General features: G+C 55.5%; 44 non-coding genes across 44 annotated transcripts; all 44 read left to right on the top strand.

Moving 5' to 3' along the window:
- Nucleotides 1-116: 116 nt before the first annotated feature.
- On the top strand, nt 117-307 carry LOC137114089 (U2 spliceosomal RNA). The gene has a single exon (XR_010913202.1). It is a non-coding gene; the product is annotated as a U2 spliceosomal RNA (small nuclear RNA).
- Nucleotides 308-858: 551 nt separating this feature from the next.
- LOC137113530 (U5 spliceosomal RNA) lies at nt 859-974 on the top strand. The gene has a single exon (XR_010912657.1). It is a non-coding gene; the product is annotated as a U5 spliceosomal RNA (small nuclear RNA).
- A 181-nt stretch (nt 975-1,155) lies between these two features.
- On the top strand, nt 1,156-1,346 carry LOC137114088 (U2 spliceosomal RNA). The gene has a single exon (XR_010913201.1). It is a non-coding gene; the product is annotated as a U2 spliceosomal RNA (small nuclear RNA).
- A 551-nt stretch (nt 1,347-1,897) lies between these two features.
- LOC137113928 (U5 spliceosomal RNA) lies at nt 1,898-2,013 on the top strand. The gene has a single exon (XR_010913045.1). It is a non-coding gene; the product is annotated as a U5 spliceosomal RNA (small nuclear RNA).
- A 181-nt stretch (nt 2,014-2,194) lies between these two features.
- On the top strand, nt 2,195-2,385 carry LOC137114300 (U2 spliceosomal RNA). Its single transcript, XR_010913407.1, has one exon. It is a non-coding gene; the product is annotated as a U2 spliceosomal RNA (small nuclear RNA).
- A 551-nt stretch (nt 2,386-2,936) lies between these two features.
- Nucleotides 2,937-3,052, top strand: LOC137113927 (U5 spliceosomal RNA). The gene has a single exon (XR_010913044.1). It is a non-coding gene; the product is annotated as a U5 spliceosomal RNA (small nuclear RNA).
- A 181-nt stretch (nt 3,053-3,233) lies between these two features.
- Nucleotides 3,234-3,424, top strand: LOC137114086 (U2 spliceosomal RNA). The gene has a single exon (XR_010913200.1). It is a non-coding gene; the product is annotated as a U2 spliceosomal RNA (small nuclear RNA).
- A 551-nt stretch (nt 3,425-3,975) lies between these two features.
- On the top strand, nt 3,976-4,091 carry LOC137113926 (U5 spliceosomal RNA). Its single transcript, XR_010913043.1, has one exon. It is a non-coding gene; the product is annotated as a U5 spliceosomal RNA (small nuclear RNA).
- Nucleotides 4,092-4,272: 181 nt separating this feature from the next.
- On the top strand, nt 4,273-4,463 carry LOC137114085 (U2 spliceosomal RNA). Its single transcript, XR_010913199.1, has one exon. It is a non-coding gene; the product is annotated as a U2 spliceosomal RNA (small nuclear RNA).
- Nucleotides 4,464-5,014: 551 nt separating this feature from the next.
- LOC137113989 (U5 spliceosomal RNA) lies at nt 5,015-5,130 on the top strand. The gene has a single exon (XR_010913105.1). It is a non-coding gene; the product is annotated as a U5 spliceosomal RNA (small nuclear RNA).
- Nucleotides 5,131-5,311: 181 nt separating this feature from the next.
- On the top strand, nt 5,312-5,502 carry LOC137114084 (U2 spliceosomal RNA). Its single transcript, XR_010913198.1, has one exon. It is a non-coding gene; the product is annotated as a U2 spliceosomal RNA (small nuclear RNA).
- A 551-nt stretch (nt 5,503-6,053) lies between these two features.
- LOC137113529 (U5 spliceosomal RNA) lies at nt 6,054-6,169 on the top strand. Its single transcript, XR_010912656.1, has one exon. It is a non-coding gene; the product is annotated as a U5 spliceosomal RNA (small nuclear RNA).
- A 181-nt stretch (nt 6,170-6,350) lies between these two features.
- LOC137114223 (U2 spliceosomal RNA) lies at nt 6,351-6,541 on the top strand. Its single transcript, XR_010913331.1, has one exon. It is a non-coding gene; the product is annotated as a U2 spliceosomal RNA (small nuclear RNA).
- A 551-nt stretch (nt 6,542-7,092) lies between these two features.
- On the top strand, nt 7,093-7,208 carry LOC137113825 (U5 spliceosomal RNA). The gene has a single exon (XR_010912946.1). It is a non-coding gene; the product is annotated as a U5 spliceosomal RNA (small nuclear RNA).
- Nucleotides 7,209-7,389: 181 nt separating this feature from the next.
- LOC137114243 (U2 spliceosomal RNA) lies at nt 7,390-7,580 on the top strand. The gene has a single exon (XR_010913352.1). It is a non-coding gene; the product is annotated as a U2 spliceosomal RNA (small nuclear RNA).
- A 551-nt stretch (nt 7,581-8,131) lies between these two features.
- Nucleotides 8,132-8,247, top strand: LOC137113528 (U5 spliceosomal RNA). Its single transcript, XR_010912655.1, has one exon. It is a non-coding gene; the product is annotated as a U5 spliceosomal RNA (small nuclear RNA).
- Nucleotides 8,248-8,428: 181 nt separating this feature from the next.
- Nucleotides 8,429-8,619, top strand: LOC137114083 (U2 spliceosomal RNA). The gene has a single exon (XR_010913197.1). It is a non-coding gene; the product is annotated as a U2 spliceosomal RNA (small nuclear RNA).
- A 553-nt stretch (nt 8,620-9,172) lies between these two features.
- On the top strand, nt 9,173-9,288 carry LOC137113925 (U5 spliceosomal RNA). The gene has a single exon (XR_010913042.1). It is a non-coding gene; the product is annotated as a U5 spliceosomal RNA (small nuclear RNA).
- A 181-nt stretch (nt 9,289-9,469) lies between these two features.
- On the top strand, nt 9,470-9,660 carry LOC137114230 (U2 spliceosomal RNA). The gene has a single exon (XR_010913338.1). It is a non-coding gene; the product is annotated as a U2 spliceosomal RNA (small nuclear RNA).
- Nucleotides 9,661-10,210: 550 nt separating this feature from the next.
- LOC137113924 (U5 spliceosomal RNA) lies at nt 10,211-10,326 on the top strand. The gene has a single exon (XR_010913041.1). It is a non-coding gene; the product is annotated as a U5 spliceosomal RNA (small nuclear RNA).
- A 181-nt stretch (nt 10,327-10,507) lies between these two features.
- LOC137114268 (U2 spliceosomal RNA) lies at nt 10,508-10,698 on the top strand. The gene has a single exon (XR_010913376.1). It is a non-coding gene; the product is annotated as a U2 spliceosomal RNA (small nuclear RNA).
- A 551-nt stretch (nt 10,699-11,249) lies between these two features.
- On the top strand, nt 11,250-11,365 carry LOC137113868 (U5 spliceosomal RNA). The gene has a single exon (XR_010912988.1). It is a non-coding gene; the product is annotated as a U5 spliceosomal RNA (small nuclear RNA).
- Nucleotides 11,366-11,546: 181 nt separating this feature from the next.
- LOC137113250 (U2 spliceosomal RNA) lies at nt 11,547-11,737 on the top strand. Its single transcript, XR_010912385.1, has one exon. It is a non-coding gene; the product is annotated as a U2 spliceosomal RNA (small nuclear RNA).
- Nucleotides 11,738-12,288: 551 nt separating this feature from the next.
- On the top strand, nt 12,289-12,404 carry LOC137113922 (U5 spliceosomal RNA). Its single transcript, XR_010913040.1, has one exon. It is a non-coding gene; the product is annotated as a U5 spliceosomal RNA (small nuclear RNA).
- Nucleotides 12,405-12,585: 181 nt separating this feature from the next.
- Nucleotides 12,586-12,776, top strand: LOC137114082 (U2 spliceosomal RNA). The gene has a single exon (XR_010913196.1). It is a non-coding gene; the product is annotated as a U2 spliceosomal RNA (small nuclear RNA).
- A 552-nt stretch (nt 12,777-13,328) lies between these two features.
- On the top strand, nt 13,329-13,444 carry LOC137113920 (U5 spliceosomal RNA). Its single transcript, XR_010913038.1, has one exon. It is a non-coding gene; the product is annotated as a U5 spliceosomal RNA (small nuclear RNA).
- Nucleotides 13,445-13,625: 181 nt separating this feature from the next.
- LOC137114226 (U2 spliceosomal RNA) lies at nt 13,626-13,816 on the top strand. Its single transcript, XR_010913334.1, has one exon. It is a non-coding gene; the product is annotated as a U2 spliceosomal RNA (small nuclear RNA).
- A 551-nt stretch (nt 13,817-14,367) lies between these two features.
- On the top strand, nt 14,368-14,483 carry LOC137113867 (U5 spliceosomal RNA). Its single transcript, XR_010912987.1, has one exon. It is a non-coding gene; the product is annotated as a U5 spliceosomal RNA (small nuclear RNA).
- Nucleotides 14,484-14,664: 181 nt separating this feature from the next.
- Nucleotides 14,665-14,855, top strand: LOC137113293 (U2 spliceosomal RNA). Its single transcript, XR_010912429.1, has one exon. It is a non-coding gene; the product is annotated as a U2 spliceosomal RNA (small nuclear RNA).
- A 551-nt stretch (nt 14,856-15,406) lies between these two features.
- Nucleotides 15,407-15,522, top strand: LOC137113527 (U5 spliceosomal RNA). The gene has a single exon (XR_010912654.1). It is a non-coding gene; the product is annotated as a U5 spliceosomal RNA (small nuclear RNA).
- Nucleotides 15,523-15,703: 181 nt separating this feature from the next.
- LOC137114368 (U2 spliceosomal RNA) lies at nt 15,704-15,894 on the top strand. Its single transcript, XR_010913471.1, has one exon. It is a non-coding gene; the product is annotated as a U2 spliceosomal RNA (small nuclear RNA).
- Nucleotides 15,895-16,446: 552 nt separating this feature from the next.
- LOC137113866 (U5 spliceosomal RNA) lies at nt 16,447-16,562 on the top strand. Its single transcript, XR_010912986.1, has one exon. It is a non-coding gene; the product is annotated as a U5 spliceosomal RNA (small nuclear RNA).
- Nucleotides 16,563-16,743: 181 nt separating this feature from the next.
- Nucleotides 16,744-16,934, top strand: LOC137114080 (U2 spliceosomal RNA). The gene has a single exon (XR_010913194.1). It is a non-coding gene; the product is annotated as a U2 spliceosomal RNA (small nuclear RNA).
- A 551-nt stretch (nt 16,935-17,485) lies between these two features.
- On the top strand, nt 17,486-17,601 carry LOC137113526 (U5 spliceosomal RNA). The gene has a single exon (XR_010912653.1). It is a non-coding gene; the product is annotated as a U5 spliceosomal RNA (small nuclear RNA).
- A 181-nt stretch (nt 17,602-17,782) lies between these two features.
- LOC137114367 (U2 spliceosomal RNA) lies at nt 17,783-17,973 on the top strand. The gene has a single exon (XR_010913470.1). It is a non-coding gene; the product is annotated as a U2 spliceosomal RNA (small nuclear RNA).
- Nucleotides 17,974-18,525: 552 nt separating this feature from the next.
- On the top strand, nt 18,526-18,641 carry LOC137113919 (U5 spliceosomal RNA). The gene has a single exon (XR_010913037.1). It is a non-coding gene; the product is annotated as a U5 spliceosomal RNA (small nuclear RNA).
- A 181-nt stretch (nt 18,642-18,822) lies between these two features.
- Nucleotides 18,823-19,013, top strand: LOC137114079 (U2 spliceosomal RNA). Its single transcript, XR_010913193.1, has one exon. It is a non-coding gene; the product is annotated as a U2 spliceosomal RNA (small nuclear RNA).
- Nucleotides 19,014-19,565: 552 nt separating this feature from the next.
- Nucleotides 19,566-19,681, top strand: LOC137113525 (U5 spliceosomal RNA). The gene has a single exon (XR_010912652.1). It is a non-coding gene; the product is annotated as a U5 spliceosomal RNA (small nuclear RNA).
- Nucleotides 19,682-19,862: 181 nt separating this feature from the next.
- LOC137114127 (U2 spliceosomal RNA) lies at nt 19,863-20,053 on the top strand. The gene has a single exon (XR_010913239.1). It is a non-coding gene; the product is annotated as a U2 spliceosomal RNA (small nuclear RNA).
- Nucleotides 20,054-20,605: 552 nt separating this feature from the next.
- On the top strand, nt 20,606-20,721 carry LOC137113767 (U5 spliceosomal RNA). Its single transcript, XR_010912888.1, has one exon. It is a non-coding gene; the product is annotated as a U5 spliceosomal RNA (small nuclear RNA).
- Nucleotides 20,722-20,902: 181 nt separating this feature from the next.
- On the top strand, nt 20,903-21,093 carry LOC137114078 (U2 spliceosomal RNA). The gene has a single exon (XR_010913192.1). It is a non-coding gene; the product is annotated as a U2 spliceosomal RNA (small nuclear RNA).
- Nucleotides 21,094-21,643: 550 nt separating this feature from the next.
- On the top strand, nt 21,644-21,759 carry LOC137113524 (U5 spliceosomal RNA). The gene has a single exon (XR_010912651.1). It is a non-coding gene; the product is annotated as a U5 spliceosomal RNA (small nuclear RNA).
- A 181-nt stretch (nt 21,760-21,940) lies between these two features.
- On the top strand, nt 21,941-22,131 carry LOC137114077 (U2 spliceosomal RNA). Its single transcript, XR_010913191.1, has one exon. It is a non-coding gene; the product is annotated as a U2 spliceosomal RNA (small nuclear RNA).
- A 551-nt stretch (nt 22,132-22,682) lies between these two features.
- On the top strand, nt 22,683-22,798 carry LOC137113834 (U5 spliceosomal RNA). Its single transcript, XR_010912955.1, has one exon. It is a non-coding gene; the product is annotated as a U5 spliceosomal RNA (small nuclear RNA).
- Nucleotides 22,799-22,851: the final 53 nt, after the last annotated feature.

The following is a 22,851-nucleotide window of genomic DNA, read 5'->3' as shown; positions in this document are numbered from 1 at the left end:
CACGGCCGTGGGTGGGTGCTCAGCAGCGGCCAGTGTTACGTCCAGTTAACAATACTGCACCGCGACACTTGAGAAGTGTCAGAGGAGGTTGGCTCAGGCAGCAAAGAGTGGGGGTCATCGCTTCTCGGCCTTTTGGCTAAGATCAAGTGTAGTATCTGTTCTTATCAGTTTAATATCTGATATGTCCTCTACACGGGGACAACTTATTAAACGGATTTTTAGAACCGGGAGCTGAAAAAGGGGCTTGCTCCGTTCACTCCACGCATCGACCTGGCCTTGCAGTGCCGCTGGGAACGGTGCAGCCTTCTCTCCACCTGTGGACAAAAAAAAAAAACTTGCTCAGCTTTTCAGGGCGTGAGCCAAATGGGACGGCCGCCGGGTGTCACGCTAAGTACCCCTGCCGACTTAGTGGCGGCTTCTCGGTAGGCTCCTTTGGTTTTTGTCTTCTTGCAATTACGCTTTGTCAGCCATGACAACTGGCCGAAAAGTGCAGCGCGCCACAGCAAGGTGTAGCAACAACAGGGCCCCCGTGCGCGTTCTGCATTTCCCCCTGCAGGCATAGGGGGCAACGTTTCCATCCCGCCACAGGGCCCGTTTACCGCTCCCCGCGTTGCCCGTCTCCTTTTCTCGCTCCTCGCTCAAGATCTGCAAGCAGCTGAGCGTTTGCTAGCCCGCCTGGAAAAGGCAGGATCTTAGTCTGTCCGCAATCTGATTGGCTCGGCCAAAGGGCCGGGGCGGCCTCAGGGAAATGGGAGCTGCCTGGGAATTGGAACGCCTCGCAAGCCGAGAAGGGGGTTCCGCGAAGGTGGTGAGTGGTGCGACGAGGGACTTCGGCCCCACACGAAGGCAGGAGCGTCCTTACTCTGGTTTCTCTTCATCACGCACAAGTCTTTCGCCTTTTACTAAAGACTTCCGTGGAGAGGAATACCAATGAGTTAAATTCCATTTTTGGCAGGCTTTGCCTTCTGGCAGAGCCCTGTGAGTTTGTCAAACGTCAAAGCAGCTGTGTCCGTGGAGAGGTCGGCCTGTGCAAAGAGAGCACGGCCGTGGGTGGGTGCTCAGCAGCGGCCAGTGTTACGTCCAGTTAACAATACTGCACCGCGACACTTGAGAAGTGTCAGAGGAGGTTGGCTCAGGCAGCAAAGAGTGGGGGTCATCGCTTCTCGGCCTTTTGGCTAAGATCAAGTGTAGTATCTGTTCTTATCAGTTTAATATCTGATATGTCCTCTACACGGGGACAACTTATTAAACGGATTTTTAGAACCGGGAGCTGAAAAAGGGGCTTGCTCCGTTCACTCCACGCATCGACCTGGCCTTGCAGTGCCGCTGGGAACGGTGCAGCCTTCTCTCCACCTGTGGACAAAAAAAAAAAACTTGCTCAGCTTTTCAGGGCGTGAGCCAAATGGGACGGCCGCCGGGGGTCACGCTAAGTACCCCTGCCGACTTAGTGGCAGCTTCTCGGTAGGCTCCTTTGGTTTTTGTCTTCTTGCAATTACGCTTTGTCAGCCATGACAACTGGCCGAAAAGTGCAGCGCGCCACAGCAAGGTGTAGCAACAACAGGGCCCCCGTGCGCGTTCTGCATTTCCCCCTGCAGGCATAGGGGGCAACGTTTCCATCCCGCCACAGGGCCCGTTTACCGCTCCCCGCGTTGCCCGTCTCCTTTTCTCGCTCCTCGCTCAAGATCTGCAAGCAGCTGAGCGTTTGCTAGCCCGCCTGGAAAAGGCAGGATCTTAGTCTGTCCGCAATCTGATTGGCTTGGCCAAAGGGCCGGGGCGGCCTCAGGGAAATGGGAGCTGCCTGGGAATTGGAACGCCTCGCAAGCCGAGAAGGGGGTTCCGCGAAGGTGGTGAGTGGTGCGACGAGAGAGTTCGGCCCCACACGAAGGCAGGAGCGTCCTTACTCTGGTTTCTCTTCATCACGCACAAGTCTTTCGCCTTTTACTAAACACTTCCGTGGAGAGGAATACCAATGAGTTAAATTCCATTTTTGGCAGGCTTTGCCTTCTGGCAGAGCCCTGTGAGTTTGTCAAACGTCAAAGCAGCTGTGTCAGTGGAGAGGTCGGCCTGTGCAAAGAGAGCACGGCCGTGGGTGGGTGCTCAGCAGCGGACAGTGTTACGTCCAGTTAACAATACTGCACCGCGACACTTGAGAAGTGTCAGAGGAGGTTGGCTCAGGCAGCAAAGAGTGGGGGTCATCGCTTCTCGGCCTTTTGGCTAAGATCAAGTGTAGTATCTGTTCTTATCAGTTTAATATCTGATATGTTCTCTACACGGGGACAACTTATTAAACGGATTTTTAGAACCGGGAGCTGAAAAAGGGGCTTGCTCCGTTCACTCCACGCATCGACCTGGCCTTGCAGTGCCGCTGGGAACGGTGCAGCCTTCTCTCCACCTGTGGACAAAAAAAAAAAACTTGCTCAGCTTTTCAGGGCGTGAGCCAAATGGGACGGCCGCCGGGGGTCACGCTAAGTACCCCTGCCGACTTAGTGGCGGCTTCTCGGTAGGCTCCTTTGGTTTTTGTCTTCTTGCAATTACGCTTTGTCAGCCATGACAACTGGCCGAAAAGTGCAGCGCGCCACAGCAAGGTGTAGCAACAACAGGGCCCCCGTGCGCGTTCTGCATTTCCCCCTGCAGGCATAGGGGGCAACGTTTCCATCCCGCCACAGGGCCCGTTTACCGCTCCCCGCGTTGCCCGTCTCCTTTTCTCGCTCCTCGCTCAAGATCTGCAAGCAGCTGAGCGTTTGCTAGCCCGCCTGGAAAAGGCAGGATCTTAGTCTGTCCGCAATCTGATTGGCTCGGCCAAAGGGCCGGGGCGGCCTCAGGGAAATGGGAGCTGCCTGGGAATTGGAACGCCTCGCAAGCCGAGAAGGGGGTTCCGCGAAGGTGGTGAGTGGTGCGACGAGGGACTTCGGCCCCACACGAAGGCAGGAGCGTCCTTACTCTGGTTTCTCTTCATCACGCACAAGTCTTTCGCCTTTTACTAAACACTTCCGTGGAGAGGAATACCAATGAGTTAAATTCCATTTTTGGCAGGCTTTGCCTTCTGGCAGAGCCCTGTGAGTTTGTCAAACGTCAAAGCAGCTGTGTCCGTGGAGAGGTCGGCCTGTGCAAAGAGAGCACGGCCGTGGGTGGGTGCTCAGCAGCGGCCAGTGTTACGTCCAGTTAACAATACTGCACCGCGACACTTGAGAAGTGTCAGAGGAGGTTGGCTCAGGCAGCAAAGAGTGGGGGTCATCGCTTCTCGGCCTTTTGGCTAAGATCAAGTGTAGTATCTGTTCTTATCAGTTTAATATCTGATATGTCCTCTACACGGGGACAACTTATTAAACGGATTTTTAGAACCGGGAGCTGAAAAAGGGGCTTGCTCCGTTCACTCCACGCATCGACCTGGCCTTGCAGTGCCGCTGGGAACGGTGCAGCCTTCTCTCCACCTGTGGACAAAAAAAAAAAACTTGCTCAGCTTTTCAGGGCGTGAGCCAAATGGGACGGCCGCCGGGGGTCACGCTAAGTACCCCTGCCGACTTAGTGGCGGCTTCTCGGTAGGCTCCTTTGGTTTTTGTCTTCTTGCAATTACGCTTTGTCAGCCATGACAACTGGCCGAAAAGTGCAGCGTGCCACAGCAAGGTGTAGCAACAACAGGGCCCCCGTGCGCGTTCTGCATTTCCCCCTGCAGGCATAGGGGGCAACGTTTCCATCCCGCCACAGGGCCCGTTTACCGCTCCCCGCGTTGCCCGTCTCCTTTTCTCGCTCCTCGCTCAAGATCTGCAAGCAGCTGAGCGTTTGCTAGCCCGCCTGGAAAAGGCAGGATCTTAGTCTGTCCGCAATCTGATTGGCTTGGCCAAAGGGCCGGGGCGGCCTCAGGGAAATGGGAGCTGCCTGGGAATTGGAACGCCTCGCAAGCCGAGAAGGGGGTTCCGCGAAGGTGGTGAGTGGTGCGACGAGAGAGTTCGGCCCCACACGAAGGCAGGAGCGTCCTTACTCTGGTTTCTCTTCATCACGCACAAGTCTTTCGCCTTTTACTAAACACTTCCGTGGAGAGGAATACCAATGAGTTAAATTCCATTTTTGGCAGGCTTTGCCTTCTGGCAGAGCCCTGTGAGTTTGTCAAACGTCAAAGCAGCTGTGTCAGTGGAGAGGTCGGCCTGTGCAAAGAGAGCACGGCCGTGGGTGGGTGCTCAGCAGCGGACAGTGTTACGTCCAGTTAACAATACTGCACCGCGACACTTGAGAAGTGTCAGAGGAGGTTGGCTCAGGCAGCAAAGAGTGGGGGTCATCGCTTCTCGGCCTTTTGGCTAAGATCAAGTGTAGTATCTGTTCTTATCAGTTTAATATCTGATATGTCCTCTACACGGGGACAACTTATTAAACGGATTTTTAGAACCGGGAGCTGAAAAAGGGGCTTGCTCCGTTCACTCCACGCATCGACCTGGCCTTGCAGTGCCGCTGGGAACGGTGCAGCCTTCTCTCCACCTGTGGACAAAAAAAAAAAACTTGCTCAGCTTTTCAGGGCGTGAGCCAAATGGGACGGCCGCCGGGGGTCACGCTAAGTACCCCTGCCGACTTAGTGGCGGCTTCTCGGTAGGCTCCTTTGGTTTTTGTCTTCTTGCAATTACGCTTTGTCAGCCATGACAACTGGCCGAAAAGTGCAGCGCGCCACAGCAAGGTGTAGCAACAACAGGGCCCCCGTGCGCGTTCTGCATTTCCCCCTGCAGGCATAGGGGGCAACGTTTCCATCCCGCCACAGGGCCCGTTTACCGCTCCCCGCGTTGCCCGTCTCCTTTTCTCGCTCCTCGCTCAAGATCTGCAAGCAGCTGAGCGTTTGCTAGCCCGCCTGGAAAAGGCAGGATCTTAGTCTGTCCGCAATCTGATTGGCTCGGCCAAAGGGCCGGGGCGGCCTCAGGGAAATGGGAGCTGCCTGGGAATTGGAACGCCTCGCAAGCCGAGAAGGGGGTTCCGCGAAGGTGGTGAGTGGTGCGACGAGGGACTTCGGCCCCACACGAAGGCAGGAGCGTCCTTACTCTGGTTTCTCTTCATCACGCACAAGTCTTTCGCCTTTTACTAAACACTTCTGTGGAGAGGAATACCAATGAGTTAAATTCCATTTTTGGCAGGCTTTGCCTTCTGGCAGAGCCCTGTGAGTTTGTCAAACGTCAAAGCAGCTGTGTCCGTGGAGAGGTCGGCCTGTGCAAAGAGAGCACGGCCGTGGGTGGGTGCTCAGCAGCGGCCAGTGTTACGTCCAGTTAACAATACTGCACCGCGACACTTGAGAAGTGTCAGAGGAGGTTGGCTCAGGCAGCAAAGAGTGGGGGTCATCGCTTCTCGGCCTTTTGGCTAAGATCAAGTGTAGTATCTGTTCTTATCAGTTTAATATCTGATATGTCCTCTACACGGGGACAACTTATTAAACGGATTTTTAGAACCGGGAGCTGAAAAAGGGGCTTGCTCCGTTCACTCCACGCATCGACCTGGCCTTGCAGTGCCGCTGGGAACGGTGCAGCCTTCTCTCCACCTGTGGACAAAAAAAAAAAACTTGCTCAGCTTTTCAGGGCGTGAGCCAAATGGGACGGCCGCCGGGGGTCACGCTAAGTACCCCTGCCGACTTAGTGGCGGCTTCTCGGTAGGCTCCTTTGGTTTTTGTCTTCTTGCAATTACGCTTTGTCAGCCATGACAACTGGCCGAAAAGTGCAGCGCGCCACAGCAAGGTGTAGCAACAACAGGGCCCCCGTGCGCGTTCTGCATTTCCCCCTGCAGGCATAGGGGGCAACGTTTCCATCCCGCCACAAGGCCCGTTTACCGCTCCCCGCGTTGCCCGTCTCCTTTTCTCGCTCCTCGCTCAAGATCTGCAAGCAGCTGAGCGTTTACTAGCCCGCCTGGAAAAGGCAGGATCTTAGTCTGTCCGCAATCTGATTGGCTCGGCCAAAGGGCCGGGGCGGCCTCAGGGAAATGGGAGCTGCCTGGGAATTGGAACGCCTCGCAAGCCGAGAAGGGGGTTCCGCGAAGGTGGTGAGTGGTGCGACGAGGGACTTCGGCCCCACACGAAGGCAGGAGCGTCCTTACTCTGGTTTCTCTTCATCACGCACAAGTCTTTCGCCTTTTACTAAAGACTTCCGTGGAGAGGAATACCAATGAGTTAAATTCCATTTTTGGCAGGCTTTGCCTTCTGGCAGAGCCCTGTGAGTTTGTCAAACGTCAAAGCAGCTGTGTCCGTGGAGAGGTCGGCCTGTGCAAAGAGAGCACGGCCGTGGGTGGGTGCTCAGCAGCGGCCAGTGTTACGTCCAGTTAACAATACTGCACCGCGACACTTGAGAAGTGTCAGAGGAGGTTGGCTCAGGCAGCAAAGAGTGGGGGTCATCGCTTCTCGGCCTTTTGGCTAAGATCAAGTGTAGTATCTGTTCTTATCAGTTTAATATCTGATATGTCCTCTACACGGGGACAACTTATTAAACGGATTTTTAGAACCGGGAGCTGAAAAAGGGGCTTGCTCCGTTCACTCCACGCATCGACCTGGCCTTGCAGTGCCGCTGGGAACGGTGCAGCTTTCTCTCCACCTGTGGACAAAAAAAAAAAACTTGCTCAGCTTTTTAGGGCGTGAGCCAAATGGGACGGCCGCCGGGGGTCACGCTAAGTACCCCTGCCGACTTAGTGGCGGCTTCTCGGTAGGCTCCTTTGGTTTTTGTCTTCTTGCAATTACGCTTTGTCAGCCATGACAACTGGCCGAAAAGTGCAGCGCGCCACAGCAAGGTGTAGCAACAACAGGGCCCCCGTGCGCGTTCTGCATTTCCCCCTGCAGGCATAGGGGGCAACGTTTCCATCCCGCCACAAGGCCCGTTTACCGCTCCCCGCGTTGCCCGTCTCCTTTTCTCGCTCCTCGCTCAAGATCTGCAAGCAGCTGAGCGTTTACTAGCCCGCCTGGAAAAGGCAGGATCTTAGTCTGTCCGCAATCTGATTGGCTCGGCCAAAGGGCCGGGGCGGCCTCAGGGAAATGGGAGCTGCCTGGGAATTGGAACGCCTCGCAAGCCGAGAAGGGGGTTCCGCGAAGGTGGTGAGTGGTGCGACGAGGGACTTCGGCCCCACACGAAGGCAGGAGCGTCCTTACTCTGGTTTCTCTTCATCACGCACAGGTCTTTCGCCTTTTACTAAAGACTTCCGTGGAGAGGAATACCAATGAGTTAAATTCCATTTTTGGCAGGCTTTGCCTTCTGGCAGAGCCCTGTGAGTTTGTCAAACGTCAAAGCAGCTGTGTCCGTGGAGAGGTCGGCCTGTGCAAAGAGAGCACGGCCGTGGGTGGGTGCTCAGCAGCGGCCAGTGTTACGTCCAGTTAACAATACTGCACCGCGACACTTGAGAAGTGTCAGAGGAGGTTGGCTCAGGCAGCAAAGAGTGGGGGTCATCGCTTCTCGGCCTTTTGGCTAAGATCAAGTGTAGTATCTGTTCTTATCAGTTTAATATCTGATATGTCCTCTACACGGGGACAACTTATTAAACGGATTTTTTGAACCGGGAGCTGAAAAAGGGGCTTGCTCCGTTCACTCCACGCATCGACCTGGCCTTGCAGTGCCGCTGGGAACGGTGCAGCCTTCTCTCCACCTGTGGACAAAAAAAAAAAACTTGCTCAGCTTTTCAGGGCGTGAGCCAAATGGGACGGCCGCCGGGGGTCACGCTAAGTACCCCTGCCGACTTAGTGGCGGCTTCTCGGTAGGCTCCTTTGGTTTTTGTCTTCTTGCAATTACGCTTTGTCAGCCATGACAACTGGCCGAAAAGTGCAGCGCGCCACAGCAAGGTGTAGCAACAACAGGGCCCCCGTGCGCGTTCTGCATTTCCCCCTGCAGGCATAGGGGGCAACGTTTCCATCCCGCCACAGGGCCCGTTTACCGCTCCCCGCGTTGCCCGTCTCCTTTTCTCGCTCCTCGCTCAAGATCTGCAAGCAGCTGAGCGTTTGCTAGCCCACCTGGAAAAGGCAGGATCTTAGTCTGTCCGCAATCTGATTGGCTTGGCCAAAGGGCCGGGGCGGCCTCAGGGAAATGGGAGCTGCCTGGGAATTGGAACGCCTCGCAAGCCGAGAAAGGGGTTCCGCGAAGGTGGTGAGTGGTGCGACGAGCGACTTCGGCCCCACACGAAGGCAGGAGCGTCCTTACTCTGGTTTCTCTTCATCACGCACAAGTCTTTCGCCTTTTACTAAAGACTTCCGTGGAGAGGAATACCAATGAGTTAAATTCCATTTTTGGCAGGCTTTGCCTTCTGGCAGAGCCCTGTGAGTTTGTCAAACGTCAAAGCAGCTGTGTCCGTGGAGAGGTCGGCCTGTGCAAAGAGAGCACGGCCGTGGGTGGGTGCTCAGCAGCGGCCAGTGTTACGTCCAGTTAACAATACTGCACCGCGACACTTGAGAAGTGTCAGAGGAGGTTGGCTCAGGCAGCAAAGAGTGGGGGTCATCGCTTCTCGGCCTTTTGGCTAAGATCAAGTGTAGTATCTGTTCTTATCAGTTTAATATCTGATATGTCCTCTACACGGGGACAACTTATTAAACGGATTTTTAGAACCGGGAGCTGAAAAAGGGGCTTGCTCCGTTCACTCCACGCATCGACCTGGCCTTGCAGTGCCGCTGGGAACGGTGCAGCCTTCTCTCCACCTGTGGACAAAAAAAAAAAAAACTTGCTCAGCTTTTCAGGGCGTGAGCCAAATGGGACGGCCGCCGGGGGTCACGCTAAGTACCCCTGCCGACTTAGTGGCGGCTTCTCGGTAGGCTCCTTTGGTTTTTGTCTCCTTGCAATTACGCTTTGTCAGCCATGACAACTGGCCGAAAAGTGCAGCGCGCCACAGCAAGGTGTAGCAACAACAGGGCCCCCGTGCGCGTTCTGCATTTCCCCCTGCAGGCATAGGGGGCAACGTTTCCATCCCGCCACAGGGCCCGTTTACCGCTCCCCGCGTTGCCCGTCTCCTTTTTTCGCTCCTCGCTCAAGATCTGCAAGCAGCTGAGCGTTTGCTAGCCCGCCTGGAAAAGGCAGGATCTTAGTCTGTCCGCAATCTGATTGGCTTGGCCAAAGGGCCGGGGCGGCCTCAGGGAAATGGGAGCTGCCTGGGAATTGGAACGCCTGGCAAGCCGAGAAGGGGGTTCCGCGAAGGTGGTGAGTGGTGCGACGAGGGACTTCGGCACCACACGAAGGCAGGAGCGTCCTTACTCTGGTTTCTCTTCATCACGCACAAGTCTTTCGCCTTTTACTAAACACTTCCGTGGAGAGGAATACCAATGAGTTAAATTCCATTTTTGGCAGGCTTTGCCTTCTGGCAGAGCCCTGTGAGTTTGTCAAACGTCAAAGCAGCTGTGTCCGTGGAGAGGTCGGCCTGTGCAAAGAGAGCACGGCCGTGGGTGGGTGCTCAGCAGCGGCCAGTGTTACGTCCAGTTAACAATACTGCACCGCGACACTTGAGAAGTGTCAGAGGAGGTTGGCTCAGGCAGCAAAGAGTGGGGGTCATCGCTTCTCGGCCTTTTGGCTAAGATCAAGTGTAGTATCTGTTCTTATCAGTTTAATATCTGATATGTCCTCTACACGGGGACAACTTATTAAACGGATTTTTAGAACCGGGAGCTGAAAAAGGGGCTTGCTCCGTTCACTCCATGCATCGACCTGGCCTTGCAGTGCCGCTGGGAACGGTGCAGCCTTCTCTCCACCTGTGGACAAAAAAAAAAAACTTGCTCAGCTTTTCAGGGCGTGAGCCAAATGGGACGGCCGCCGGGGGTCACGCTAAGTACCCCTGCCGACTTAGTGGCGGCTTCTCGGTAGGCTCCTTTGGTTTTTGTCTTCTTGCAATTACGCTTTGTCAGCCATGACAACTGGCCGAAAAGTGCAGCGCGCCACAGCAAGGTGTAGCAACAACAGGGCCCCCGTGCGCGTTCTGCATTTCCCCTGCAGGCATAGGGGGCAACGTTTCCATCCCGCCACAAGGCCCGTTTACCGCTCCCCGCGTTGCCCGTCTCCTTTTCTCGCTCCTCGCTCAAGTACTGCAAGCAGCTGAGCGTTTGCTAGCCCGCCTGGAAAAGGCAGGATCTTAGTCTGTCCGCAATATGATTGGCTTGGCCAAAGGGCCGGGCCGGCCTCAGGGAAATGGGAGCTGCCTGGGAATTGGAACGCCTCGCAAGCCGAGAAGGGGCTTCCGCGAAGGTGGTGAGTGGTGCTACGAGGGACTTCGGCCCCACACGAAGGCAGGAGCGTCCTTACTCTGGTTTCTCTTCATCACGCACAAGTCTTTCGCCTTTTACTAAACACTTCCGTGGAGAGGAATACCAATGAGTTAAATTCCATTTTTGGCAGGCTTTGCCTTCTGGCAGAGCCCTGTGAGTTTGTCAAACGTCAAAGCAGCTGTGTCCGTGGAGAGGTCGGCCTGTGCAAAGAGAGCACGGCCGTGGGTGGGTGCTCAGCAGCGGCCAGTGTTACGTCCAGTTAACAATACTGCACCGCGACACTTGAGAAGTGTCAGAGGAGGTTGGCTCAGGCAGCAAAGAGTGGGGGTCATCGCTTCTCGGCCTTTTGGCTAAGATCAAGTGTAGTATCTGTTCTTATCAGTTTAATACCTGATATGTCCTCTACACGGGGACAACTTATTAAACGGATTTTTAGAACCGGGAGCTGAAAAAGGGGCTTGCTCCGTTCACTCCACGCATCGACCTGGCCTTGCAGTGCCGCTGGGAACGGTGCAGCCTTCTCTCCACCTGTGGACAAAAAAAAAAAACTTGCTCAGCTTTTCAGGGCGTGAGCCAAATGGGACGGCCGCCGGGGGTCACGCTAAGTACCCCTGCCGACTTAGTGGCGGCTTCTCGGTAGGCTCCTTTGGTTTTTGTCTCCTTGCAATTACGCTTTGTCAGCCATGACAACTGGCCGAAAAGTGCAGCGCGCCACAGCAAGGTGTAGCAACAACAGGGCCCCCGTGCGCGTTCTGCATTTCCCCCTGCAGGCATAGGGGGCAACGTTTCCATCCCGCCACAGGGCCCGTTTACCGCTCCCCGCGTTGCCCGTCTCCTTTTCTCGCTCCTCGCTCAAGATCTGCAAGCAGCTGAGCGTTTGCTAGCCCGCCTGGAAAAGGCAGGATCTTAGTCTGTCCGCAATCTGATTGGCTTGGCCAAAGGGCCGGGGCGGCCTCATGGAAATGGGAGCTGCCTGGGAATTGGAACGCCTCGCAAGCCGAGAAGGGGGTTCCGCGAAGGTGGTGAGTGGTGCGACGAGGGACTTCGGCCCCACACGAAGGCAGGAGCGTCCTTACTCTGGTTTCTCTTCATCACGCACAAGTCTTTCGCCTTTTACTAAAGACTTCCGTGGAGAGGAATACCAATGAGGTAAATTCCATTTTTGGCAGGCTTTGCCTTCTGGCAGAGCCCTGTGAGTTTGTCAAACGTCAAAGCAGCTGTGTCCGTGGAGAGGTCGGCCTGTGCAAAGAGAGCACGGCCGTGGGTGGGTGCTCAGCAGCGGCCAGTGTTACGTCCAGTTAACAATACTGCACCGCGACACTTGAGAAGTGTCAGAGGAGGTTGGCTCAGGCAGCAAAGAGTGGGGGTCATCGCTTCTCGGCCTTTTGGCTAAGATCAAGTGTAGTATCTGTTCTTATCAGTTTAATATCTGATATGTCCTCTACACGGGGACAACTTATTAAACGGATTTTTAGAACCGGGAGCTGAAAAAGGGGCTTGCTCCGTTCACTCCACGCATCAACCTGGCCTTGCAGTGCCGCTGGGAACGGTGCAGGCTTCTCTCCACCTGTGGACAAAAAAAAAAAACTTGCTCAGCTTTTCAGGGCGTGAGCCAAATGGGACGGCCGTCGGGGGTCACGCTAAGTACCCCTGCCGACTTAGTGGCGGCTTCTCGGTAGGCTCCTTTGGTTTTTGTCTTCTTGCAATTACGCTTTGTCAGCCATGACAACTGGCCGAAAAGTGCAGCGCGCCACAGCAAGGTGTAGCAACAACAGGGCCCCCGTGCGCGTTCTGCATTTCCCCCTGCAGGCATAGGGGGCAACGTTTCCATCCCGCCACAGGGCCCGTTTACCGCTCCCCGCGTTGCCCGTCTCCTTTTCTCGCTCCTCGCTCAAGATCTGCAAGCAGCTGAGCGTTTGCTAGCCCGCCTGGAAAAGGCAGGATCTTAGTCTGTCCGCAATCTGATTGGCTTGGCCAAAGGGCCGGGGCGGCCTCAGGGAAATGGGAGCTGCCTGGGAATTGGAACGCCTCGCAAGCCGAGAAGGGGGTTCCGCGAAGGTGGTCAGTGGTGCGACGAGGGACTTCGGCCCCACACGAAGGCAGGAGCGTCCTTACTCTGGTTTCTCTTCATCACGCACAAGTCTTTCGCCTTTTACTAAACACTTCCGTGGAGAGGAATACCAATGAGTTAAATTCCATTTTTGGCAGGCTTTGCCTTCTGGCAGAGCCCTGTGAGTTTGTCAAACGTCAAAGCAGCTGTGTCCGTGGAGAGGTCGGCCTGTGCAAAGAGAGCACGGCCGTGGGTGGGTGCTCAGCAGCGGCCAGTGTTACGTCCAGTTAACAATACTGCACCGCGACACTTGAGAAGTGTCAGAGGAGGTTGGCTCAGGCAGCAAAGAGTGGGGGTCATCGCTTCTCGGCCTTTTGGCTAAGATCAAGTGTAGTATCTGTTCTTATCAGTTTAATATCTGATATGTCCTCTACACGGGGACAACTTATTAAACGGATTTTTAGAACCGGGAGCTGAAAAAGGGGCTTGCTCCGTTCACTCCACGCATCGACCTGGCCTTGCAGTGCCGCTGGGAACGGTGCAGCCTTCTCTCCACCTGTGGACAAAAAAAAAAAAACTTGCTCAGCTTTTCAGGGCGTGAGCCAAATGGGACGGCCGCCGGGGGTCACGCTAAGTACCCCTGCCGACTTAGTGGCGGCTTCTCGGTAGGCTCCTTTGGTTTTTGTCTCCTTGCAATTACGCTTTGTCAGCCATGACAACTGGCCGAAAAGTGCAGCGCGCCACAGCAAGGTGTAGCAACAACAGGGCCCCCGTGCGCGTTCTGCATTTCCCCCTGCAGGCATAGGGGGCAACGTTTCCATCTCGCCACAGGGCCCGTTTACCGCTCCCCGCGTTGCCCGTCTCCTTTTCTCGCTCCTCGCTCAAGATCTGCAAGCAGCTGAGCGTTTGCTAGCCCGCCTGGAAAAGGCAGGATCTTAGTCTGTCCGCAATCTGATTGGCTTGGCCAAAGGGCCGGGGCGGCCTCAGGGAAATGGGAGCTGCCTGGGAATTGGAACGCCTGGCAAGCCGAGAAGGGGGTTCCGCGAAGGTGGTGAGTGGTGCGACGAGAGACTTCGGCACCACACGAAGGCAGGAGCGTCCTTACTCTGGTTTCTCTTCATCACGCACAAGTCTTTCGCCTTTTACTAAACACTTCCGTGGAGAGGAATACCAATGAGTTAAATTCCATTTTTGGCAGGCTTTGCCTTCTGGCAGAGCCCTGTGAGTTTGTCAAACGTCAAAGCAGCTGTGTCCGTGGAGAGGTCGGCCTGTGCAAAGAGAGCACGGCCGTGGGTGGGTGCTCAGCAGCGGCCAGTGTTACGTCCAGTTAACAATACTGCACCGCGACACTTGAGAAGTGTCAGAGGAGGTTGGCTCAGGCAGCAAAGAGTGGGGGTCATCGCTTCTTGGCCTTTTGGCTAAGATCAAGTGTAGTATCTGTTCTTATCAGTTTAATATCTGATATGTCCTCTACACGGGGACAACTTATTAAACGGATTTTTAGAACCGGGAGCTGAAAAAGGGGCTTGCTCCGTTCACTCCACGCATCGACCTGGCCTTGCAGTGCCGCTGGGAACGGTGCAGCCTTCTCTCCACCTGTGGACAAAAAAAAAAAACTTGCTCAGCTTTTCAGGGCGTGAGCCAAATGGGACGGCCGCCGGGGGTCACGCTAAGTACCCCTGCCGACTTAGTGGCGGCTTCTCGGTAGGCTCCTTTGGTTTTTGTCTTCTTGCAATTACGCTTTGTCAGCCATGACAACTGGCCGAAAAGTGCAGCGCGCCACAGCAAGGTGTAGCAACAACAGGGCCCCCGTGCGCGTTCTGCATTTCCCCCTGCAGGCATAGGGGGCAACGTTTCCATCCCGCCACAGGGCCCGTTTACCGCTCCCCGCGTTGCCCGTCTCCTTTTCTCGCTCCTCGCTCAAGATCTGCAAGCAGCTGAGCGTTTGCTAGCCCGCCTGGAAAAGGCAGGATCTTAGTCTGTCCGCAATCTGATTGGCTCGGCCAAAGGGCCGGGGCGGCCTCAGGGAAATGGGAGCTGCCTGGGAATTGGAACGCCTCGCAAGCCGAGAAGGGGGTTCCGCGAAGGTGGTGAGTGGTGCGACGAGGGACTTCGGCCCCACACGAAGGCAGGAGCGTCCTTACTCTGGTTTCTCTTCATCACGCACAAGTCTTTCGCCTTTTACTAAAGACTTCCGTGGAGAGGAATACCAATGAGGTAAATTCCATTTTTGGCAGGCTTTGCCTTCTGGCAGAGCCCTGTGAGTTTGTCAAACGTCAAAGCAGCTGTGTCCGTGGAGAGGTCGGCCTGTGCAAAGAGAGCACGGCCGTGGGTGGGTGCTCAGCAGCGGCCAGTGTTACGTCCAGTTAACAATACTGCACCGCGACACTTGAGAAGTGTCAGAGGAGGTTGGCTCAGGCAGCAAAGAGTGGGGGTCATCGCTTCTCGGCCTTTTGGCTAATATCAAGTGTAGTATCTGTTCTTATCAGTTTAATATCTGATATGTCCTCTACACGGGGACAACTTATTAAACGGATTTTTAGAACCGGGAGCTGAAAAAGGGGCTTGCTCCGTTCACTCCACGCATCGACCTGGCCTTGCAGTGCCGCTGGGAACGGTGCAGCCTTCTCTCCACCTGTGGACAAAAAAAAAAAACTTGCTCAGCTTTTCAGGGCGTGAGCCAAATGGGACGGCCGCCGGGGGTCACGCTAAGTACCCCTGCCGACTTAGTGGCGGCTTCTCGGTAGGCTCCTTTGGTTTTTGTCTTCTTGCAATTACGCTTTGTCAGCCATGACAACTGGCCGAAAAGTGCAGCGCGCCACAGCAAGGTGTAGCAACAACAGGGCCCCCGTGCGCGTTCTGCATTTCCCCCTGCAGGCATAGGGGGCAACGTTTCCATCCCGCCACAGGGCCCGTTTACCGCTCCCCGCGTTGCCCGTCTCCTTTTCTCGCTCCTCGCTCAAGATCTGCAAGCAGCTGAGCGTTTGCTAGCCCGCCTGGAAAAGGCAGGATCTTAGTCTGTCCGCAATCTGATTGGCTCGGCCAAAGGGCCGGGGCGGCCTCAGGGAAATGGGAGCTGCCTGGGAATTGGAACGCCTCGCAAGCCGAGAAGGGGGTTCCGCGAAGGTGGTGAGTGGTGCGACGAGGGACTTCGGCCCCACACGAAGGCAGGAGCGTCCTTACTCTGGTTTCTCTTCATCACGCACAAGTCTTTCGCCTTTTACTAAAGACTTCCGTGGAGAGGAATACCAATGAGTTAAATTCCATTTTTGGCAGGCTTTGCCTTCTGGCAGAGCCCTGTGAGTTTGTCAAACGTCAAAGCAGCTGTGTCCGTGGAGAGGTCGGCCTGTGCAAAGAGAGCACGGCCGTGGGTGGGTGCTCAGCAGCGGCCAGTGTTACGTCCAGTTAACAATACTGCACCGCGACACTTGAGAAGTGTCAGAGGAGGTTGGCTCAGGCAGCAAAGAGTGGGGGTCATCGCTTCTCGGCCTTTTGGCTAAGATCAAGTGTAGTATCTGTTCTTATCAGTTTAATATCTGATATGTCCTCTACACGGGGACAACTTATTAAACGGATTTTTAGAACCGGGAGCTGAAAAAGGGGCTTGCTCCGTTCACTCCACGCATCGACCTGGCCTGGCAGTGCCGCTGGGAACGGTGCAGCCTTCTCTCCACCTGTGGACAAAAAAAAAAAAACTTGCTCAGCTTTTCAGGGCGTGAGCCAAATGGGACGGCCGCCGGGGGTCACGCTAAGTACCCCTGCCGACTTAGTGGCGGCTTCTCGGTAGGCTCCTTTGGTTTTTGTCTTCTTGCAATTACGCTTTGTCAGCCATGACAACTGGCCGAAAAGTGCAGCGCGCCACAGCAAGGTGTAGCAACAACAGGGCCCCCGTGCGCGTTCTGCATTTCCCCCTGCAGGCATAGGGGGCAACGTTTCCATCCCGCCACAGGGCCCGTTTACCGCTCCCCGCGTTGCCCGTCTCCTTTTCTCGCTCCTCGCTCAAGATCTGCAAGCAGCTGAGCGTTTGCTAGCCCGCCTGGAAAAGGCAGGATCTTAGTCTGTCCGCAATCTGATTGGCTCGGCCAAAGGGCCGGGGCGGCCTCAGGGAAATGGGAGCTGCCTGGGAATTGGAACGCCTCGCAAGCCGAGAAGGGGGTTCCGCGAAGGTGGTGAGTGGTGCGACGAGGGACTTCGGCCCCACACGAAGGCAGGAGCGTCCTTACTCTGGTTTCTCTTCATCACGCACAAGTCTTTCGCCTTTTACTAAAGACTTCCGTGGAGAGGAATACCAATGAGGTAAATTCCATTTTTGGCAGGCTTTGCCTTCTGGCAGAGCCCTGTGAGTTTGTCAAACGTCAAAGCAGCTGTGTCCGTGGAGAGGTCGGCCTGTGCAAAGAGAGCACGGCCGTGGGTGGGTGCTCAGCAGCGGCCAGTGTTACGTCCAGTTAACAATACTGCACCGCGACACTTGAGAAGTGTCAGAGGAGGTTGGCTCAGGCAGCAAAGAGTGGGGGTCATCGCTTCTCGGCCTTTTGGCTAAGATCAAGTGTAGTATCTGTTCTTATCAGTTTAATATCTGATATGTCCTCTACACGGGGACAACTTATTAAACGGATTTTTAGAACCGGGAGCTGAAAAAGGGGCTTGCTCCGTTCACTCCACGCATCGACCTGGCCTTGCAGTGCCGCTGGGAACGGTGCAGCCTTCTCTCCACCTGTGGACAAAAAAAAAAAACTTGCTCAGCTTTTCAGGGCGTGAGCCAAATGGGACGGCCGCCGGGGGTCACGCTAAGTACCCCTGCCGACTTAGTGGCGGCTTCTCGGTAGGCTCCTTTGGTTTTTGTCTTCTTGCAATTACGCTTTGTCAGCCATGACAACTGGCCGAAAAGTGCAGCGCGCCACAGCAAGGTGTAGCAACAACAGGGCCCCCGTGCGCGTTCTGCATTTCCCCCTGCAGGCATAGGGGGCAACGTTTCCATCCCGCCACAGGGCCCGTTTACCGCTCCCCGCGTTGCCCGTCTCCTTTTCTCGCTCCTCGCTCAAGATCTGCAAGCAGCTGAGCGTTTGCTAGCCCGCCTGGAAAAGGCAGGATCTTAGTCTGTCCGCAATCTGATTGGCTCGGCCAAAGGGCCGGGGCGGCCTCAGGGAAATGGGAGCTGCCTGGGAATTGGAACGCCTCGCAAGCCGAGAAGGGGGTTCCGCGAAGGTGGTGAGTGGTGCGACGAGGGACTTCGGCCCCACACGAAGGCAGGAGCGTCCTTACTCTGGTTTCTCTTCATCACGCACAAGTCTTTCGCCTTTTACTAAAGACTTCCGTGGAGAGGAATACCAATGAGTTAAATTCCATTTTTGGCAGGCTTTGCCTTCTGGCAGAGCCCTGTGAGTTTGTCAAACGTCAAAGCAGCTGTGTCCGTGGAGAGGTCGGCCTGTGCAAAGAGAGCACGGCCGTGGGTGGGTGCTCAGCAGCGGCCAGTGTTACGTCCAGTTAACAATACTGCACCGCGACACTTGAGAAGTGTCAGAGGAGGTTGGCTCAGGCAGCAAAGAGTGGGGGTCATCGCTTCTCGGCCTTTTGGCTAAGATCAAGTGTAGTATCTGTTCTTATCAGTTTAATATCTGATATGTCCTCTACACGGGGACAACTTATTAAACGGATTTTTAGAACCGGGAGCTGAAAAAGGGGCTTGCTCCGTTCACTCCACGCATCGACCTGGCCTGGCAGTGCCGCTGGGAACGGTGCAGCCTTCTCTCCACCTGTGGACAAAAAAAAAAAAACTTGCTCAGCTTTTCAGGGCGTGAGCCAAATGGGACGGCCGCCGGGGGTCACGCTAAGTACCCCTGCCGACTTAGTGGCGGCTTCTCGGTAGGCTCCTTTGGTTTTTGTCTTCTTGCAATTACGCTTTGTCAGCCATGACAACTGGCCGAAAAGTGCAGCGCGCCACAGCAAGGTGTAGCAACAACAGGGCCCCCGTGCGCGTTCTGCATTTCCCCCTGCAGGCATAGGGGGCAACGTTTCCATCCCGCCACAGGGCCCGTTTACCGCTCCCCGCGTTGCCCGTCTCCTTTTCTCGCTCCTCGCTCAAGATCTGCAAGCAGCTGAGCGTTTGCTAGCCCGCCTGGAAAAGGCAGGATCTTAGTCTGTCCGCAATCTGATTGGCTCGGCCAAAGGGCCGGGGCGGCCTCAGGGAAATGGGAGCTGCCTGGGAATTGGAACGCCTCGCAAGCCGAGAAGGGGGTTCCGCGAAGGTGGTGAGTGGTGCGACGAGGGACTTCGGCCCCACACGAAGGCAGGAGCGTCCTTACTCTGGTTTCTCTTCATCACGCACAAGTCTTTCGCCTTTTACTAAACACTTCCGTGGAGAGGAATACCAATGAGTTAAATTCCATTTTTGGCAGGCTTTGCCTTCTGGCAGAGCCCTGTGAGTTTGTCAAACGTCAAAGCAGCTGTGTCCGTGGAGAGGTCGGCCTGTGCAAAGAGAGCACGGCCGTGGGTGGGTGCTCAGCAGCGGCCAGTGTTACGTCCAGTTAACAATACTGCACCGCGACACTTGAGAAGTGTCAGAGGAGGTTGGCTCAGGCAGCAAAGAGTGGGGGTCATCGCTTCTCGGCCTTTTGGCTAAGATCAAGTGTAGTATCTGTTCTTATCAGTTTAATATCTGATATGTCCTCTACACGGGGACAACTTATTAAACGGATTTTTAGAACCGGGAGCTGAAAAAGGGGCTTGCTCCGTTCACTCCACGCATCGACCTGGCCTTGCAGTGCCGCTGGGAACGGTGCAGCCTTCTCTCCACCTGTGGACAAAAAAAAAAAAATTTGCTCAGCTTTTCAGGGCGTGAGCCAAATGGGACGGCCGCCGGGGGTCACGCTAAGTACCCCTGCCGACTTAGTGGCGGCTTCTCGGTAGGCTCCTTTGGTTTTTGTCTTCTTGCAATTACGCTTTGTCAGCCATGACAACTGGCCGAAAAGTGCAGCGCGCCACAGCAAGGTGTAGCAACAACAGGGCCCCCGTGCGCGTTCTGCATTTCCCCCTGCAGGCATAGGGGGCAACGTTTCCATCCCGCCACAGGGCCCGTTTACCGCTCCCCGCGTTGCCCGTCTCCTTTTCTCGCTCCTCGCTCAAGATCTGCAAGCAGCTGAGCGTTTGCTAGCCCGCCTGGAAAAGGCAGGATCTTAGTCTGTCCGCAATCTGATTGGCTCGGCCAAAGGGCCGGGGCGGCCTCAGGGAAATGGGAGCTGCCTGGGAATTGGAACGCCTCGCAAGCCGAGAAGGGGGTTCCGCGAAGGTGGTGAGTGGTGCGACGAGGGACTTCGGCCCCACACGAAGGCAGGAGCGTCCTTACTCTGGTTTCTCTTCATCACGCACAAGTCTTTCGCCTTTTACTAAAGACTTCCGTGGAGAGGAATACCAATGAGTTAAATTCCATTTTTGGCAGGCTTTGCCTTCTGGCAGAGCCCTGTGAGTTTGTCAAACGTCAAAGCAGCTGTGTCCGTGGAAAGGTCGGCCTGTGCAAAGAGAGCACGGCCGTGGGTGGGTGCTCAGCAGCGGCCAGTGTTACGTCCAGTGAACAATACTGCACCGCGACACTTGAGAAGTGTCAGAGGAGGTTGGCTCAGGCAGCAAAGAGTGGGGGTCATCGCTTCTCGGCCTTTTGGCTAAGATCAAGTGTAGTATCTGTTCTTATCAGTTTAATATCTGATATGTCCTCTACACGGGGACAACTTATTAAATGGATTTTTAGAACCGGGAGCTGAAAAAGGGGCTTGCTCCGTTCACTCCACGCATCGACCTGGCCTTGCAGTGCCGCTGGGAACGGTGCAGCCTTCGCTCCACCTGTGGACAAAAAAAAAAAAACTTGCTCAGCTTTTCAGGGCGTGAGCCAAATGGGACGGCCGCCGGGGGTCACGCTAAGTACCCCTGCCGACTTAGTGGCGGCTTCTCGGTAGGCTCCTTTGGTTTTTGTCTTCTTGCAATTACGCTTTGTCAGCCATGACAACTGGCTGAAAAGTGCAGCGCGCCACAGCAAGGTGTAGCAACAACAGGGCCCCCGTGCGCGTTCTGCATTTCCCCCTGCAGGCATAGGTGGCAACGTTTCCATCCCGCCACAGGGCCCGTTTACCGCTCCCCGCGTTGCCCGTCTCCTTTTCTCGCTCCTCGCTCAAGATCTGCAAGCAGCTGAGCGTTTGCTAGCCCGCCTGGAAAAGGCAGGATCTTAGTCTGTCCGCAATCTGATTGGCTTGGCCAAAGGGCCGGGGCGGCCTCAGGGAAATGGGAGCTGCCTGGGAATTGGAACGCCTCGCAAGCCGAGAAGGGGGTTCCGCGAAGGTGGTGAGTGGTGCGACGAGGGACTTCGGCCCCACACGAAGGCAGGAGCGTCCTTACTCTGGTTTCTCTTCATCACGCACAAGTCTTTCGCCTTTTACTAAAGACTTCCGTGGAGAGAAATACCAATGAGTTAAATTTCATTTTTGGCAGGCTTTGCCTTCTGGCAGAGCCCTGTGAGTTTGTCAAACGTCAAAGCAGCTGTGTCCGTGGAGAGGTCGGCCTGTGCAAAGAGAGCACGGCCGTGGGTGGGTGCTCAGCAGCGGCCAGTGTTACGTCCAGTTAACAATACTGCACCGCGACACTTGAGAAGTGTCAGAGGAGGTTGGCTCAGGCAGCAAAGAGTGGGGGTCATCGCTTCTCGGCCTTTTGGCTAAGATCAAGTGTAGTATCTGTTCTTATCAGTTTAATATCTGATATGTCCTCTACACGGGGACAACTTATTAAACGGATTTTTAGAACCGGGAGCTGAAAAAGGGGCTTGCTCCGTTCACTCCACGCATCGACCTGGCCTTGCAGTGCCGCTGGGAACGGTGCAGCCTTCTCTCCACCTGTGGACAAAAAAAAAAACTTGCTCAGCTTTTCAGGGCGTGAGCCAAATGGGACGGCCGCCGGGGGTCACGCTAAGTACCCCTGCCGACTTAGTGGCGGCTTCTCGGTAGGCTCCTTTGGTTTTTGTCTTCTTGCAATTACGCTTTGTCAGCCATGACAACTGGCCGAAAAGTGCAGCGCGCCACAGCAAGGTGTAGCAACAACAGGGCCCCCGTGCGCGTTCTGCATTTCCCCCTGCAGGCATAGGGGGCAACGTTTCCATCCCGCCACAGGGCCCGTTTACCGCTCCCCGCGTTGCCCGTCTCCTTTTCTCGCTCCTCGCTCAAGATCTGCAAGCAGCTGAGCGTTTGCTAGCCCGCCTGGAAAAGGCAGGATCTTAGTCTGTCCGCAATCTGATTGGCTCGGCCAAAGGGCCGGGGCGGCCTCAGGGAAATGGGAGCTGCCTGGGAAATGGAACGCCTCGCAAGCCGAGAAGGGGGTTCCGCGAAGGTGGTGAGTGGTGCGACGAGGGACTTCGGCCCCACACGAAGGCAGGAGCGTCCTTACTCTGGTTTCTCTTCATCACGCACAAGTCTTTCGCCTTTTACTAAAGACTTCCGTGGAGAGGAATACCAATGAGTTAAATTCCATTTTTGGCAGGCTTTGCCTTCTGGCAGAGCCCTGTGAGTTTGTCAAACGTCAAAGCAGCTGTGTCCGTGGAGAGGTCGGCCTGTGCAAAGAGAGCACGGCCGTGGGTGGGTGCTCAGCAGCGGCCAGTGTTACGTCCAGTTAACAATACTGCACCGCGACACTTGAGAAGTGTCAGAGGAGGTTGGCTCAGGCAGCAAAGAGTGGGGGTCATCGCTTCTCGGCCTTTTGGCTAAGATCAAGTGTAGTATCTGTTCTTATCAGTTTAATATCTGATATGTCCTCTACACGGGGACAACTTATTAAACGGATTTTTAGAACCGGGAGCTGAAAAAGGGGCTTGCTCCGTTCACTCCACGCATCGACCTGGCCTTGCAGTGCCGCTGGGAACGGTGCAGCCTTCTCTCCACCTGTGGACAAAAAAAAAAAACTTGCTCAGCTTTTCAGGGCGTGAGCCAAATGGGACGGCCGCCGGGGGTCACGCTAAGTACCCCTGCCGACTTAGTGGCGGCTTCTCGGTAGGCTCCTTTGGTTTTTGTCTTCTTGCAATTACGCTTTGTCAGCCATGACAACTGGCCGAAAAGTGCAGCGCGCCACAGCAAGGTGTAGCAACAACAGGGCCCCCGTGCGCGTTCTGCATTTCCCCCTGCAGGCATAGGGGGCAACGTTTCCATCCCGCCACAGGGCCCGTTTACCGCTCCCCGCGTTGCCCGTCTCCTTTTCTCGCTCCTCGCTCAAGATCTGCAAGCAGCTGAGCGTTTGCTAGCCCGCCTGGAAAAGGCAGGATCTTAGTCTGTCCGCAATCTGATTGGCTCGGCCAAAGGGCCGGGGCGGCCTCAGGGAAATGGGAGCTGCCTGGGAAATGGAACGCCTCGCAAGCCGAGAAGGGGGTTCCGCGAAGGTGGTGAGTGGTGCGACGAGGGACTTCGGCCCCACACGAAGGCAGGAGCGTCCTTACTCTGGTTTCTCTTCATCACGCTCAAGTCTTTCGCCTTTTACTAAAGACTTCCGTGGAGAGGAATACCAATGAGTTAAATTCCATTTTTGGCAGGCTTTGCCTTCTGGCAGAGCCCTGTGAGTTTGTCAAACGTCAAAGCAGCTGTGTCCGTGGAGAGGTCGGCCT

This window comes from Channa argus, unplaced genomic scaffold, assembly GCF_033026475.1.
Source record: "Channa argus isolate prfri unplaced genomic scaffold, Channa argus male v1.0 Contig016, whole genome shotgun sequence".
Taxonomy (NCBI): Eukaryota; Metazoa; Chordata; class Actinopteri; order Anabantiformes; family Channidae; genus Channa; species Channa argus.
The sequence above is the reverse complement of the archived record's forward strand: the minus strand, read 5'-3'. Positions and strand labels throughout refer to the sequence as shown.